Source organism: Lagopus leucura, unplaced genomic scaffold, assembly GCF_019238085.1.
Source record: "Lagopus leucura isolate 7727_CA_CO unplaced genomic scaffold, USGS_WTPT01 Super-Scaffold_100004, whole genome shotgun sequence".
NCBI classification, from domain to species: Eukaryota; Metazoa; Chordata; class Aves; order Galliformes; family Phasianidae; genus Lagopus; species Lagopus leucura.
In genome coordinates this window covers 52,774,975-52,788,582 of record NW_024962264.1, presented here as the reverse complement: position 1 = coordinate 52,788,582, position 13,608 = coordinate 52,774,975, and the positions used below count along the sequence as shown (strand labels likewise).

Genomic DNA, 13,608 nt, shown 5'->3' with positions numbered 1-13,608 from the left:
GCAGTATGCATAGTGTTTCTTAAGTGGTTGGTGTCCTCAACTCCTTAGTCTTCCTTAAGAATATAATGCTAATATTTAACTTCTGGAACTCTGGAACATCCTTGAAGTGCCGAGGTGGAGGAAGCAAATGTTGCTGAAATAAAAGGAGAGTGAGCATGAGCACAGCGTGTATGAAAGTAATGTAGTTGTGTTGGATAAGGAGACCAATATAATTCACTTTATAGAGGTAAACTAAAATCTTCAGAATGCCAGTCAGCATTGTTCTTGCATACCTTCTGCCTATTTCATACAGTTTAATGTGCACATTTCAGGTTCCATCTGAGCACTAGGCTCTGGTGTCACAGCTGGAGCAGGTGTGGGACCAGAGGGCCCCAGAGGTTGCTTCCTACCCTATCCATTTTGCAATTATGTGAAAATGATGCTTTTTCTTAATGGCTTATTATGCAAATTTTTACAGTATTATAGGGAAAAAAAATGCTTCTGGTCACTGTAAGAAGAAACTTAAAAATGGAGGAAAAAAAAAAAAGAAATAATTTTACAGATGTTTCAAAATTGTATCTGCCATGAGATAAGAAAATGGTATAGGATAAACTTGTGTATCTAGGATTTGGGGATTTGGAAATTTCTGATATTAAATGAGAAGATCAGACCCATAGAATAAAAGTGGAATCCAATTAACATCTTCTAGATGAGGTCAGGGGTCAGTCTTCAGATAATACGTTGTGATGATAAAGCATAAGCATTATTTAGGAGTCATAAAGTAGATACATGTTGTCGTATGGTGAGTTTCTTCTCACAAGGAAAGTCAGCAACTTATTTACCTTCTAAGATGTTAATTCTAAACACAGGAAGGGAACAGTGAAAGCTGGTCTGTTACAAAAAATTGATAAACAAGCCTTTCCAGTGTTAAAGCCATTTATGCTGAGAAGAAAATGAGAACTATAATTGTAATGCTAATTTTAAAAGTGATGGAGGAAGAACGTGGACCTTCCATCCTCCTCCAAAGGGCATTAGAAAATTTCAGAACTTGATGAATGCCCGGAAGACATGTTGGTGCTGTAGAACCTGCGTTCCCAGCTCCAGCTCTTGGGATATTTCTGGAGAACTGAGTCGAGGGAGGCAAAAAACATCTGGATGGTATTCAGCTCAATATCAGATGGGTTGTGTTCTGTATTTGTGATACTTTGGCTTTCAGTCTTCCGTGATCTGAAATCTTCCTAAAGAAGCTTTTGTTTGTTTAGTCACTAAGATCGTTTGGCACCAGGGGGGACACATTCTCTCAGGATGATATCTGCACACCTGGGAGTTTACCAGTGTGAAAAATGGAGATATTCAGGCATCTCTATGAGAGGTCAGTGGTCAGGTGAGAATGGGGAACACAAAATTTGTGTTTTTTATAACACTAAGTTAAAAAAAAAACAAAAAAACAACAACAACAACAACAACAACAAACAAAGGCTCTTCTGCAAAGTACAGACTGGGAAGTCCTTTTCCATTTCTTTGGGGAAATGTTAAACCACTGCTTGAGGTTTTTTGCACAAGGAATGGCATTCTAAACACTGGAGTAGGGAAGGAAGCAGGAAAGTACATGAAGATGGAATAGGAAATAGAGCTTTCAGTTTTACAGAGGATCCTGAAATAAAGAATGCATGGCCTACATCTGGTTTTGGCTCAAGCATATCAGTGCAGGTTAGTGAGTACATATTTAATGACTGTTGTAACTTCAGTTTATTTCTGTCCTTCCCGATAGCAACCTCAAAGTGCAGCTATCATGCTGTCTTTTGCAAAGAGCTTGCACACACAAACATGAGCGTGTGCATAGCAAAAAGGACTGCAGTTCATATCCGAGAAAATGGATCCTGGGTGCTTGCCAGATATAAGTTATATGGAATAACAAGAAAAGCAGCTAAGTTGGGTTCTCAGGTGGTCATTGAGTAGTCTTAAAAAAAGGCTATTTTTTTCCCTACGTGCAAGTGTAATGGTTACTTTTGCAAGTGAAATGGCAAATAAGCAAATAAGAGTTATTAGAATGCATGTCAGGGGCGTGTTGAAGGCATCAGTATTCACTGCTGATGTGATCTGATCCAAAAACTGGTTGTCATCAAGAACCCAGTCCTCCTCCTCCTGCAACAGCTCTGTGTTCTTGCTGTTCAGCTGTCGTTAGCTGCTGCTGGCCAGATCAGAAAAGCAACAAATGCATTGAGCTTACTGTCCAATTGTCTGATTTCAGATGGTCTCTTCTGAGATTGACTTAATCTTTCTTGATAAACAGTTGGTTTAGAAAGTGTTTTCCCACTCTGATAATTATAAGCAATTAATTACTGTACTAAAATTAATAAACAAGTTTGGTTAATGGTACTTCTTGTATAATTCCAACAGTTTTCTAACATTAAAATAATTCCAGATGGCTGACTTCTGCAAGGAACAGTTTTTCCTCATTACAAATATCCTCATAACAAAACACCTCCCAGAATACAGTTAATGAGTTATACAGCTTCCTTAACCAGGTCAGATTAATCAGTAGATTGATTACTTTTTTTAATTATTATTATTTTCATTGCTACAATAGGCATTAACATAATAAACAGCTTTATAGCTAGATTGAAAACTGCCATTCAAGCTCAAAGATCAGAAAGTAATATACAAATAAGCCCAAGTTTCTTACAGAAGATCTGTATCTGTTTCTGGGCGAGGTGGTGGTTAATAACACCACCTGAACTCCTAATTCCTACAGGCACTCCCATTGCTGCTTAAAATAGAAAGTGGCTCTGTAGTTCACACAGAGGGAGAGGCTGAAAAGAAGCAAGTTCCTGGTGGCACAGACCCTTCTCCTTCACCTCCTCCCTCTCTCCAAGCCGGCTGCTTCTGACCCTAATCTCACTGTCTGAGCCAGACCTGTCTCCATGCGCCCTGACAGCTTTGCCATCTCTTCTGCTTGTTTTGGTACCCTGTACCAGCCTCCTCCTCCAGCCCCACCACGTTCCTCTGCACTCACTGTGTGAAGCAGTGCCCAAGATTTTTGAGCCTCCGACCTACAAACCTCTCTCCCTGCCCAGACACCATTCTCATTTCTGGGCTGCACTTACCCTGAGCTCATTGGTGTCTCAGTAGCTTTTCCCCATTTTGCTTGCTCAGCTGGTTCCTATCACACCTAACTGCCCTTTTCCTAATTTTTAGAATCTGAGAACCATTAAGGTTGGAAAAGAACTCTAAGCTCATCAAGTCTAATTGATGAATCGTCACCATCAGAGCTTTGGTAGTCCCTGGCTCTGTGTCATTCTCTACTGGAGTCACTGGTACTCCTCCTCACATTCATCTCCCTTCTTACTCATCCCAAACCGTTCATTAGTTGCTAGGTCCTAATCTCACTATCTAGCCAACCCTGGTGACTATATCCCCTTACTATTAGATAATCGCTTCTTGTCGGATTCTAATCTGTTTCCTTTTCCAGTCTGTTGTTTCTACATGCCTTTATTTGGGTTAAATGCCTCTCCCCGCTGTGGCAGTCTCCCTGGCCCTATCCCTGTGCAGACCTCACCTGTCCCACCTTTGGGCTTGCGTGTGCTTTGCAGACTGTGCTACTCTGTCAGGCTTCCTTTTGTCTTCAAAAACAGACTATGCTGATTTTAAACGTGAAGATGATAGGCGAGCTGGTGTTATCAGTAGAGGTTTTGATGCCTGCTTCAGAAGAGCCAGGATTTGTCTTATGATGGTCTTTGCTTTTTATTTCCGTGCTCGTAGTGTCTCTGTAGGTTACCTGTGTATGGGTTTATTCAGGAATGAATTGGAAACACAAAAAAGCCATAGCCTAAGCACTCAGAAATCCAAATACACATATATATATTCTTTGCCTACAAAACCTACTTCTTGTTTATTGTATGAGTCTTTGTTATATAATGTACCCCTTAAATAATATTCTGTCTGGGCAAGTTTTGCCCCAAATTGAAGCGCATCTTGTAAGACTGAACATGAGTACATTCTGCTCTATGGTAGTCCTGGCTTTTTTTTCTTTGTTTTTGTTTCCCTTATATATAAGTTTATAGGGAAGTTGTCTACAAAACCACTCACCGCATCACAGCATTTGGGAAGCTCTCTAACACAGTATGTTATTTTTATCTTGCTAGTGAGTGCATCTTTTAATAATTCATGATACCTTTTCTACCTTTAACATGAGTATCACAGAAGCAGTGGCCTTACATTATGTTTGCACTTGAGATTCTAGGAATTTTTGAAAGTGATTTTTTTTTTAAGGGAATTTTAAGGACATTCACTCCACTAATGGAAAGTGGAGGAGATTGGAAGAGGGCTTGGAAGGGCTAACACCTCTTTACTGTGGGAGAATTAAAAGAAAAAACAGAAGGATATCAGTGAAGGAAGCAGAGGAATTCAAGCACCTGTACGAAAAATAGGAAGGTGAGGATGCAGCACCCAGGCTGAAGTCATTGTAAACTCTGGCAAGGCAGGTTTCTTGAAATCAAAGATTGCGTTATGTCTGAATGTCACTTAATACAAAAAAGGTTGCGGTCCAGTGTCCTTTTGTTTAGTAAGTGTAGATATAATAGCAACAAGTTTGAGAAATGCAAACAAATGCAGCATAGGAAGTTCCGCACAAACATGCGCAAGAACTTCTTTACAGTGAGGTGACGGAGCACTGGAACAGGCTGCCCAGGGAGGTGGTGGAGTCTCCTTCTCTGGAGATGTTCAAGACCTGCCTGGATGCCTACCTGTGCGACCTACTGTAGGGAACCTGCTTTGGCAGGGGGGTTGGACTCGATGATCTCTGGAGGTCCCTTCCAACCCCTACAATTCTGTGATTCTGTAAAATCCAGCTGTTAGAGCAGCAGCCTTTTAAGAAGCCAGGCTGGTGGGACCCTTCTTTGCCAGCTCAGCTGGCCCAAGGATCTGCAATGGCACTGCACTCTGTGCGGTGGTCTTCCATTCTCTCCCACAGCAACACTTAAAGATGCATGGGCAGATGCTGTGCAGGGCAGCCTGATTGCTTGCCAGGCTGTAGGCTTCTGTGGATCTCCAGGCATGCCACCTTCTTGCCCAAGGGCAAAAAAAAAGTGGGATCTCGTACCCTTTGGCTCTCCTGGAACATCTGAGCATAACCTGAAGCTCATTTCTGCTAAGCTTAGCTTTGTTTTTATTCCCATGAATACTATATATAATGGCAAACTAAGATAGCAAAAAAGATGGATATAGTAATGAAAAAAAGATGCTGATTGTCATTTATGGTTTTACAGAAATCTTACTTCTTGGCCGCAATGTTGATTTGCTGTCTTTGGAAGAAACTGCTTTTGTGGGAAAGGAATAATGCAGACATTCCATGCATCCTTGGTGACATTGTAATTGAGGGATAGTAGATGGAACTGAAAGAGGATAAGGTTTGGGTGATTTGGCTGCTTGCTTTTCTAGCTACAGAAGTATGTTACATATACAGATCTTCGGCTATTGCTGTCATAGTCTTTAATGTAAATACATGACCAATATAAATTAGAATTTTACTTGATATGAAAAAAATTCTGGCAGAGAATAGACAAAAACCAAATAGACAGAGATTTTTTTGTTTTATTTTATTTTTTTTGCAATAGTTTTTCTTCCATATTATGGCCTAATTTATATTTCTTACCTGTGAATGTTTGTTTACCATTTTAAATCCATTTAATTTTTTCTTTAAATTATAAATATTTTGAGTTGAATCCAGAAAATGAATTGAGCAAAATTGCTTGGAATAAGTACTTGCCCTGCCCTTAAAATCCCCTTTAAAATATATATATTCTGCATTGATTCAGTTTGGCATCTTGGCAATCTGCTCAAGCTAGAACTTGAATATCATGACTTTAAGAAAAATATTAAAGATATTCAAGGATAGACAGAGTGAGACTTGGAACATAGTCCACATTTTTTAATTGTGAGGATCATTTACACTGGAAACAGTTGAGTTGTGTTGATTTTCCCACCATTTGGTCCCTTTAAACCAAGACTAAGTATCTTCAGTAAGCTTTAGCACAACGAAATTGTGGATTTGATGTAAAGCTACTTGTTCAAATTCCCAAACTGCAGTTAGGAGATGGGGGAGATCATAAATAATAAACCTCCCTGCTGTGTATGCAAATTTTTTCCTGAATTTTTGCTTTTGTAGAGCTCTATTTTCTCAAATGAACTTCAGGGATACAGTGCAAATTCTCAGGTACTGAAACAATTAAGCATCGCAGTTAAACCACAAGATGTGACAGCTGCAATCTCTCTGGCTTGCAAGAGAAAGCAGAGGGAATGGAGTTTCCAGCTTATTAGTAAATTTGTTCTTCTTTAGCCAAACCACCTACAAATGTTTTTGCTTGTTCTTCATCTGAGTCATTAGGATCTCTTTTGGTCTTTTTGAATGGAAAATATGTTGGTTAGAACCTGGTATTTACACTGAGAGAGCTTTTCTGTAGACCAGCTGATAGAAGCAAGACTGAGAAAGGTGCTGCCTTGAGGTGAGTGAGGACAAGAAACAAGCCTCTTGCCTGCCCTTTCTTACCTGCAAGGTGTGTTGTACAAACCACTGCTTACAGGTTCGTGTTCACTCAGATTTCAGAGGTAGTATCTCCAAAATAAGGCCACCTTTGCTGTTTCTGAGCCTCTACCGGTAAACTGGCCAGCATTGTGGATACCTGAGTATCATGTAGGTTTAAAACTTGACCTTTGTTAGTGTTCCCTAAGAATTCTCTTAAAGGCAGCTTAATGCAGAGCCACTTCTCTGGATATTGTTTTCTTGCTGGTTGCAAATGCACAAGGTTCAGCTCTTCCCTGAGAAGTCAGTGGGTGGTAAGCCTGCACAGCATATTGAGAAACACCTTTTGATCACTGGCCCAGAAATAAAGATAGCTGGGTCCTATCGTATCCAGCTTGTGCCTGCACATGTCTGGTCAAAGCACAGTACTTCCAGCTTGCAGGCTTCACAGAGGGTATTATTTGTTTATTTGGACTTTTTTTCATAGCGCATAGTCCTCCTGCAGCTAGGTTAGTGTGCTCTATTGTCTATTTGTCTTTAATTCTGGGAATGTGACTCTGCTGGTTTTGTTAATGCTAAGAGAAGCTGATGCTAAAAATAGTAATGAATAATCACGAGTACAAAACAAAGAGGAAATCTGGGAACTGTGAGTATGTGTCTTGAGGTCTGGTTGGTGTTCAGCTCTTGTTTTTGGCTGTGTTATTTGTAATCAAATGAAATGTTGATAGATGTGTTCACAGTTAATCTGACTTTATCTGAAAGGCTAAAGAGCTTTGTGAGCAAACCACCTGACTTCTTTTTTATTGGATCATAAAGCTGTTTTCCCTGGTACTTCATGGAAATTAAGCAATGTTAAATGTTTAAGAGAGGCTTAGCCTGCAGAATTTTACATTTTCAAACAACAGAAAAATCTACACTTCTCAGCTTCCTTGGCTGCCTGCATCTGCAGTTCTTGCTGTGCTAGTCTGAGGCATTTAGTCATTTAAATCTGCAGAACATAAGAGAAGTAGAATGTTTAAAAAAAAAAAAGTTCTGGCAGATCTCTTTCATGGTCTACCATGGGAAATTGGGAACTCCATTAATATCACTTTTCTAACTATTTGCATCCATCTGCTTTGTTCAATACTGGGCTTTAGTCACTGAGGAGAAAGTACAAGAAAAAGCAAGAAGAGAAGCTCTTAGTAAAATCCTCAGAACACAAGTATTGTAGGTAGGTCTCTCTGGAAATAATGACTCCAATTTATTCCCATGGAAACTACAAGAACAGATACAAAGAGCACAATAACACTATTTGACAGAGAAAATTCTCAGCTACAAAGCACTATTTTTCAACATAGTCACACCACTAGCTGTGTATTTCACCAGTGATGAACAAGAGCCTGCATGCCACACATGTGAAAGTCTGAACCAGTGGAGATGGCCTACTGTTGCTGTCACCACTGCTGAAATGTACCACCACTGCTTCACTGTGCTCATATCCACTGTAGGGTCTCCGTAAACATTCAGCAAGCATTGATGAATGTCAGTGGATTCAATTTTTTCCACATGGAGGAATCCAGTAACCTTTGTTTCATCTGTGTCTGGTGAAAAGCCTAACAAGTGAATATATGAGGGCTATGGGGCTGCAGAAAAGCAGAAGGATCTGTAGGGGTTTTGTGCTGAAGAGTAATCAAATGCATTACTTTGAACTAACAAAGGAGATAAATATTTTGTAGAATCTTTCTTTACACCTCTGGTTACAGCACAAAACGTGTTCCTTTGAGAACAGAGGATATCTTGCTGCAGGATGAGTGCAGTGCTGAGATAGGATTGTAAAGCCAACAGCCCTGAGCCTAGGCTTTAGTCATAAACGTCATCAGTTGCACAAAGATTAAGCCTTACGTCAGGAAAACCCACCTAGCAATGAACATCCAGGTGTGACTCTGGAAGCCTCCTGCCTGTGAAGGAGAGGCAATGGGCTGTGGTACAGAGAGTGGTATCTCACAATTTGCAGTCACATGCCTACGTTTTCTTATAAGGCTAGCTTCTTTTTCTTCTCAACTTCTTTGAGAAAATCCTGAAATAGTCTAAAATCCAACCTACAGGTTTGAGCTGATGGAAATGGTGAAGCTGGATGATTCTTTATATTGAGCAGAGATTTCTATGTCATGAGTCTGGTATATCTATTACATTTTTAACATTAAAATTCCAGCTGCTGAGGGAAGTTGCAAACAATGAAGTCACAGAAGACACAGGCAGTTTACGGTGTCTTTATTTTAATCTTACTATTTGTTTTATGTCATTCAACATTGCTGAGGTTCAGCTTGGTTTGGCATCTTAACTGTAGCAGAATGTAATCCTTGGTTACTTAATGAAGATCCTCTTTCCCTTTTAATACTGCTACTACATCACAAGTTTTATGGACTTATACTTGTCTTTCAGCACCTCCCTTTGTAAATATGCATCGTCTTTTTGTTGGTTTGCAACCAGATTGGCTTGTAATCTCACGCCTTGCAAGCTCTTTGTTACCAGAGGCAAAGCTGAGGTTTCTCTAATGTGTACAATCACCTGTTGAGCAACAGGGAACATCTCCTCTGTCATGTTTTGCATGCCATCAGGTTTGGGGCACAGTTATTTGTTTCCCTACTGTGAGATGGACATAAATTTAAGTTTTTGTGTATTTACTATGTTTAAATATCCCATGGCATTTATTTCCTGAACTGTGAAATTCGAAAGTCAATACCCAATCTTTCTTCATGTCTGTGACAACTGTTGATATTTGCAAAGCATTATGCATCATCATAGCTGTGACCTCTGAGTTAGGTGAGTGTGGTTCAAAACACGAATGTGGCTGTAGCACAAATGCCCCTGAAGGTTACTGTTGCTTTAGGACAGATCTCTGGACTAGTTAAAATGTGCTCTGCTGCTCTACTTTGGTTGTACAATTACACTATTTCAGTTCTGGTTTGGCAGTATGTCATCAAACTTAATACTAACTCCATTGGTCACACAAATGTATCTCAGACCTCTGAAAAGGTCATTGATAGGCAGCAAGCTCAGACTGTGGTTTAGCTTGTGGTACATCATAAAAGGAAATGTGGTGGTTTTTTTCCTCCACTTTTCTTGAAGGACTGTTCCTTACTATTCATAGTGCTTTACTACTCGTCTTCTAGCTTTACCTGTTGCCGTAAGTGTGGGTTTGGCACAGGGCATCAACCACCTCTGTAGGAAGCCTCTCTCAGTGTCTGACCACCCATACCATAAATAAATTATTCCTAATGCCCACTCTGAACCTCCTTCGGTGCTGTGCTGTTTCCTAGTGTCCTGTCACTTGTGGGCTTCTGAGCTGCTTCTAGCACCCGCTGAGTAATGTGGGTGCCAGTAGGAATATTGGAAGTACCAGCTGAAAGCTTGTCCTCTTTTTCTCTTCAGCTCAATATTTGTTAAATTTTCAGGAATTGATTTAACTTTGTTCCATTGCCTAGCATTTGAATGAATACTGAGTTTAGAAATATTTATTTTGCTTTTTCTCTAGTGGGAATAAAGGATTTACAGAGAAGCTGTATTTTTCGGAACAGAGAAAACTAACCTCAGCAGCATCAAGACCGTGTCAGTCTATTTCTCCAGAAATGTCAGTTTGTAACAATGTCATTATCTCTACACGTATCTCTCTGAGTTCTTTGATGTTATTAATCACATACATAAGTACTTTTTAGTTCTTCTTGGCAGTTCCTTGGTATTTTTTTAGACAGCTACTTTTAGATGTATTGATTTAAACATCTGCATCAAATAAAAGGAAAGGAAGTCTTGTTGAGAAGAAGGACTTTTGATGTGAATTAATGATCAAAGAATGGTGGAATTATAGTTTGCTAAGATACCTGGAATAGGTAAGCACTGTCCTCCAATTGCTCTTAAGAGTTGATGTAAGAGATGCTTAAGGAAGTGATCAAAATTGGAAATTATTTAACACATTTCTTATTGAACATGTTATATTATGATTCTGGTGTAGCTTCATATTTAATTACATTCCTCACATGGTACTTTGTTTATTGTCTTTATCTGCTGTATTTCCCTTTTCTGAACTTCTAAGTTGTAAACTTCCATATACGGTTACCTTCGCGTTTCTTTGCCTCTAAATTGTATGTGTACATATATATTTTTCCTGAGCTTCAATGTGGCTTGGTGTTATTAGGATGCAGAATTACTTTCACACACTTTTCTGCATCAGAGAGCAATACATCTCTGATATGGACTACAAAAAAAAAAAAAAAAAAAAAAAAAGGCAGTTGTTTTCTCTGTTGTGTGACTGTTAGGTGAAACATACACATAAGATTGTTTCGTTTGTAGTCTTCGTCATCAAGACAATTGGCATTTGGTAATAAACATCCAAAGTTTATCTGCTGATTTCTATTGAAATTTTTGATGGTTTCCCTCTGTATGAAGGGGAAGTCTGTAGGCTAAATGAGGTACACCATCAGGTCCCTGCCAGGTGGCTGCCTCTGCTACAAAGGTGGCTCTGTTAACTGAGTTGCTCAGATTATCAGCTCATAATCTTTTCATGTGAAAATGAGCTCAAGTAGCTCTGGATCCCAGCAATTTCTATTCAAATGACACTGCCCACAGATGTTTGCATGGAATTGTTGTGGTTAGAAGAGGATGTACAGTCAAGCCTTACTGAGAGTTAGTCATGAACTAAACCTTCTGGGTTTGCATCTCACAAACCTTTCCTCTTGTTTGAGCAGCAATAAAATTTCCCGTCCAAGAAATCTTTCATTTAGAACATTTATCATTAAAAAATGCATGAATCACAAAGAGTTTTGACAAATCAGCCTTCCCAAGGAATTAAAATATGTTAAATACCTGCAGCTCTCACCTTTCCTGACTAATTGGGGTTTTAGGCAGCACTTCAGAAAAGGCAGCTTAGTTGATGTGCTCCAATTTCTCTTTAAATGCTTAAATGACAAAGACCCAAATATATGACCAGTGAGACACTGGAGTATTGTGTTGTTCCACTGAGTTGCACTGAGGTTCTTAAGTCATCCAGTTTTTCTTCCAAGTTCCTCATTATTCTTACATAAAATATTAATGGATAAAACTCAATGTTTACTGTGCCTTCTGCAAAATGAAAAAAAATGTACAAGTAACTTTGAATCAATTGTAATAGAAATAGAATTAATTGAAAGTTCTTAAAGGTGAAGTGTGGTGGAGTCCCTGGTCCGTGGGATCCTGGTTCTCATATGCAGTGTTTTCTGTATTGGGCAAGACTCAAATTGCACCAGCAAGCCTGACTGAGTTCCCAGGAAAGCCAGGAGACATTTCCTGAGTTTTTCTAGATTCTGTTTTAGTACTCAAAGGCTATGAAGTGGTTCCCTGCTCTTCAGAGGCTTCTTCTGTCCTGGCCTATTTATCTAACAGTGAACAGAGGAGGCTGACCACCACATGTTTAGCCACCATCCTAAGTTGGCCGTGTTTGTCCATGCCTTTGGCTGTGAGCAGCAGTATCAGACTGAGCAGGTATTTCTTAAAAGGCGTGAGTTATGTGACTTGGCACCACATGAACGCTATGGCAGCTGCAGTGAATGACACACTAGATAAAATCTCTCTGCTGTCAGGTAGGAAAGTATTATTTACAGTAATGACCAAAAGCGTCCCCCATTTTGTTTCTCAGACATTTTTTGCACGTTGCTTTGTCTGTATCACTTTGTATATGGCAAATAAGAGTTTTTCCAGTGAGTTTACATACCCTACATGCAACCCTGGACATTGTGTTCTTATATTTTATTATGTGTTTTAACAGCAGCTGAGGTGATGCAGTGCTCCACAAGGCAGTACTTACCTCCAAGATCTACATAATGGGAGAGAATAAAGGAATTTTAAAAAACAAAGTTAAGTGCAAAAGCCTAAACATCAAAAGGCATCTCTCACAAGAGTAAAGCAGAATGAATCCTCCGTACAACCATTTCTGGTGGTGGGAATGATAGGTGTAGTTTAAGTAGTGGCTACTGTAGCCTTTGCTTGTATACCTAGTGCAGGGGGAGTTATTCCATGGCTAAGTATATTTGTCAGGTGTTGCTCAAATGGTTTCTGACTTTCTTTATCACCAGAAGATATTCAGTTATGTGGCTATCTGTGTTTTCTATAAATTGAAATGTTCATGTTGCATATTTGAGGGGGGAAAAGAGAGTACTGTGCGGGTTAGCTAGTGGTAGGCCCCAGAGCAATATAAAGGGCAAGAGTTATTAGCATATACAGACAGATGGAAGTCAAATGCAGGTAGATTGTGCTTAACCACAACTTTTTTTTTTTTGGGGGGGGGGGCCGGGGGTACAAACAACATTTATTTTTTAAGCCTGCTGAATTCTTTATCCAGGTTCTCATGAAACTTTGCATATATCCTCAAAAAGGAAATACTGTTTCATTCCGCGGGAAAAGTATTAGTGTGAGAACTGAGATATGATGAAGGACTACCTGATGGATGTATGTCAGTAAGTCAGTATGTAATGTCAGTTCAGTGTGTACTACCAAAAATTCCTGAGGGCTGTAAGCCTGTAAATCAGTCTAAACGTGATAATAAAAAGGTGTGGGCATCAAGAATATTAGCAGTAAACTGTTATCTGTGTTAGGTGGAGATGTAAGCCTAGATAGAACAGTTTATCTCGACAATAATTATCTGTGCTGTCCTTTAACACTGGAAGAGGCACCTTCCAACCACTAGAAACTCCAATGGTGCACTAATGTCACATTTAAACTTTATGAATATCTAACCAAGGCCACGTGGCAGAATTAATGCTGTGGCAGAAGTGACCTTAGAATTCGGGTCTTTCTGAAGCAGAAGAGAAATAAATAAAGAAAAAGTGGAGCTATATCCTACAAACATTTCTAGCAATCCTTGCAATCCAAAGTTCACAAAAAAAGATGCATTTCCTTATTTGTGAATAGTTTTACTGTATCACTGGGGTCTATGGCATAGACAAAGCATCAGCATGGTATGCTCTGAACATCCGGAACTGCGGTTTTCCTTTCCTCTGGCAAGTTGTAAACTCTTTGGTGCCAATGAGGTTTTCAGGTCTATCCTGTTCACTAGAGTGGGTGAACAACAGCATTATGTGGCAGGAAATTACAGCACAGAT

The 13,608-nt window shown here is 39.5% G+C and overlaps 1 protein-coding gene across 2 annotated transcripts in view; it reads left to right on the top strand.

Annotated features, from left to right (window-relative positions):
* The window catches only part of SLC34A2 (solute carrier family 34 member 2), a 50,787-nt gene that overhangs the window by 8,798 nt on the left and 28,381 nt on the right, over nt 1-13,608 (top strand). The window lies entirely within an intron of this gene.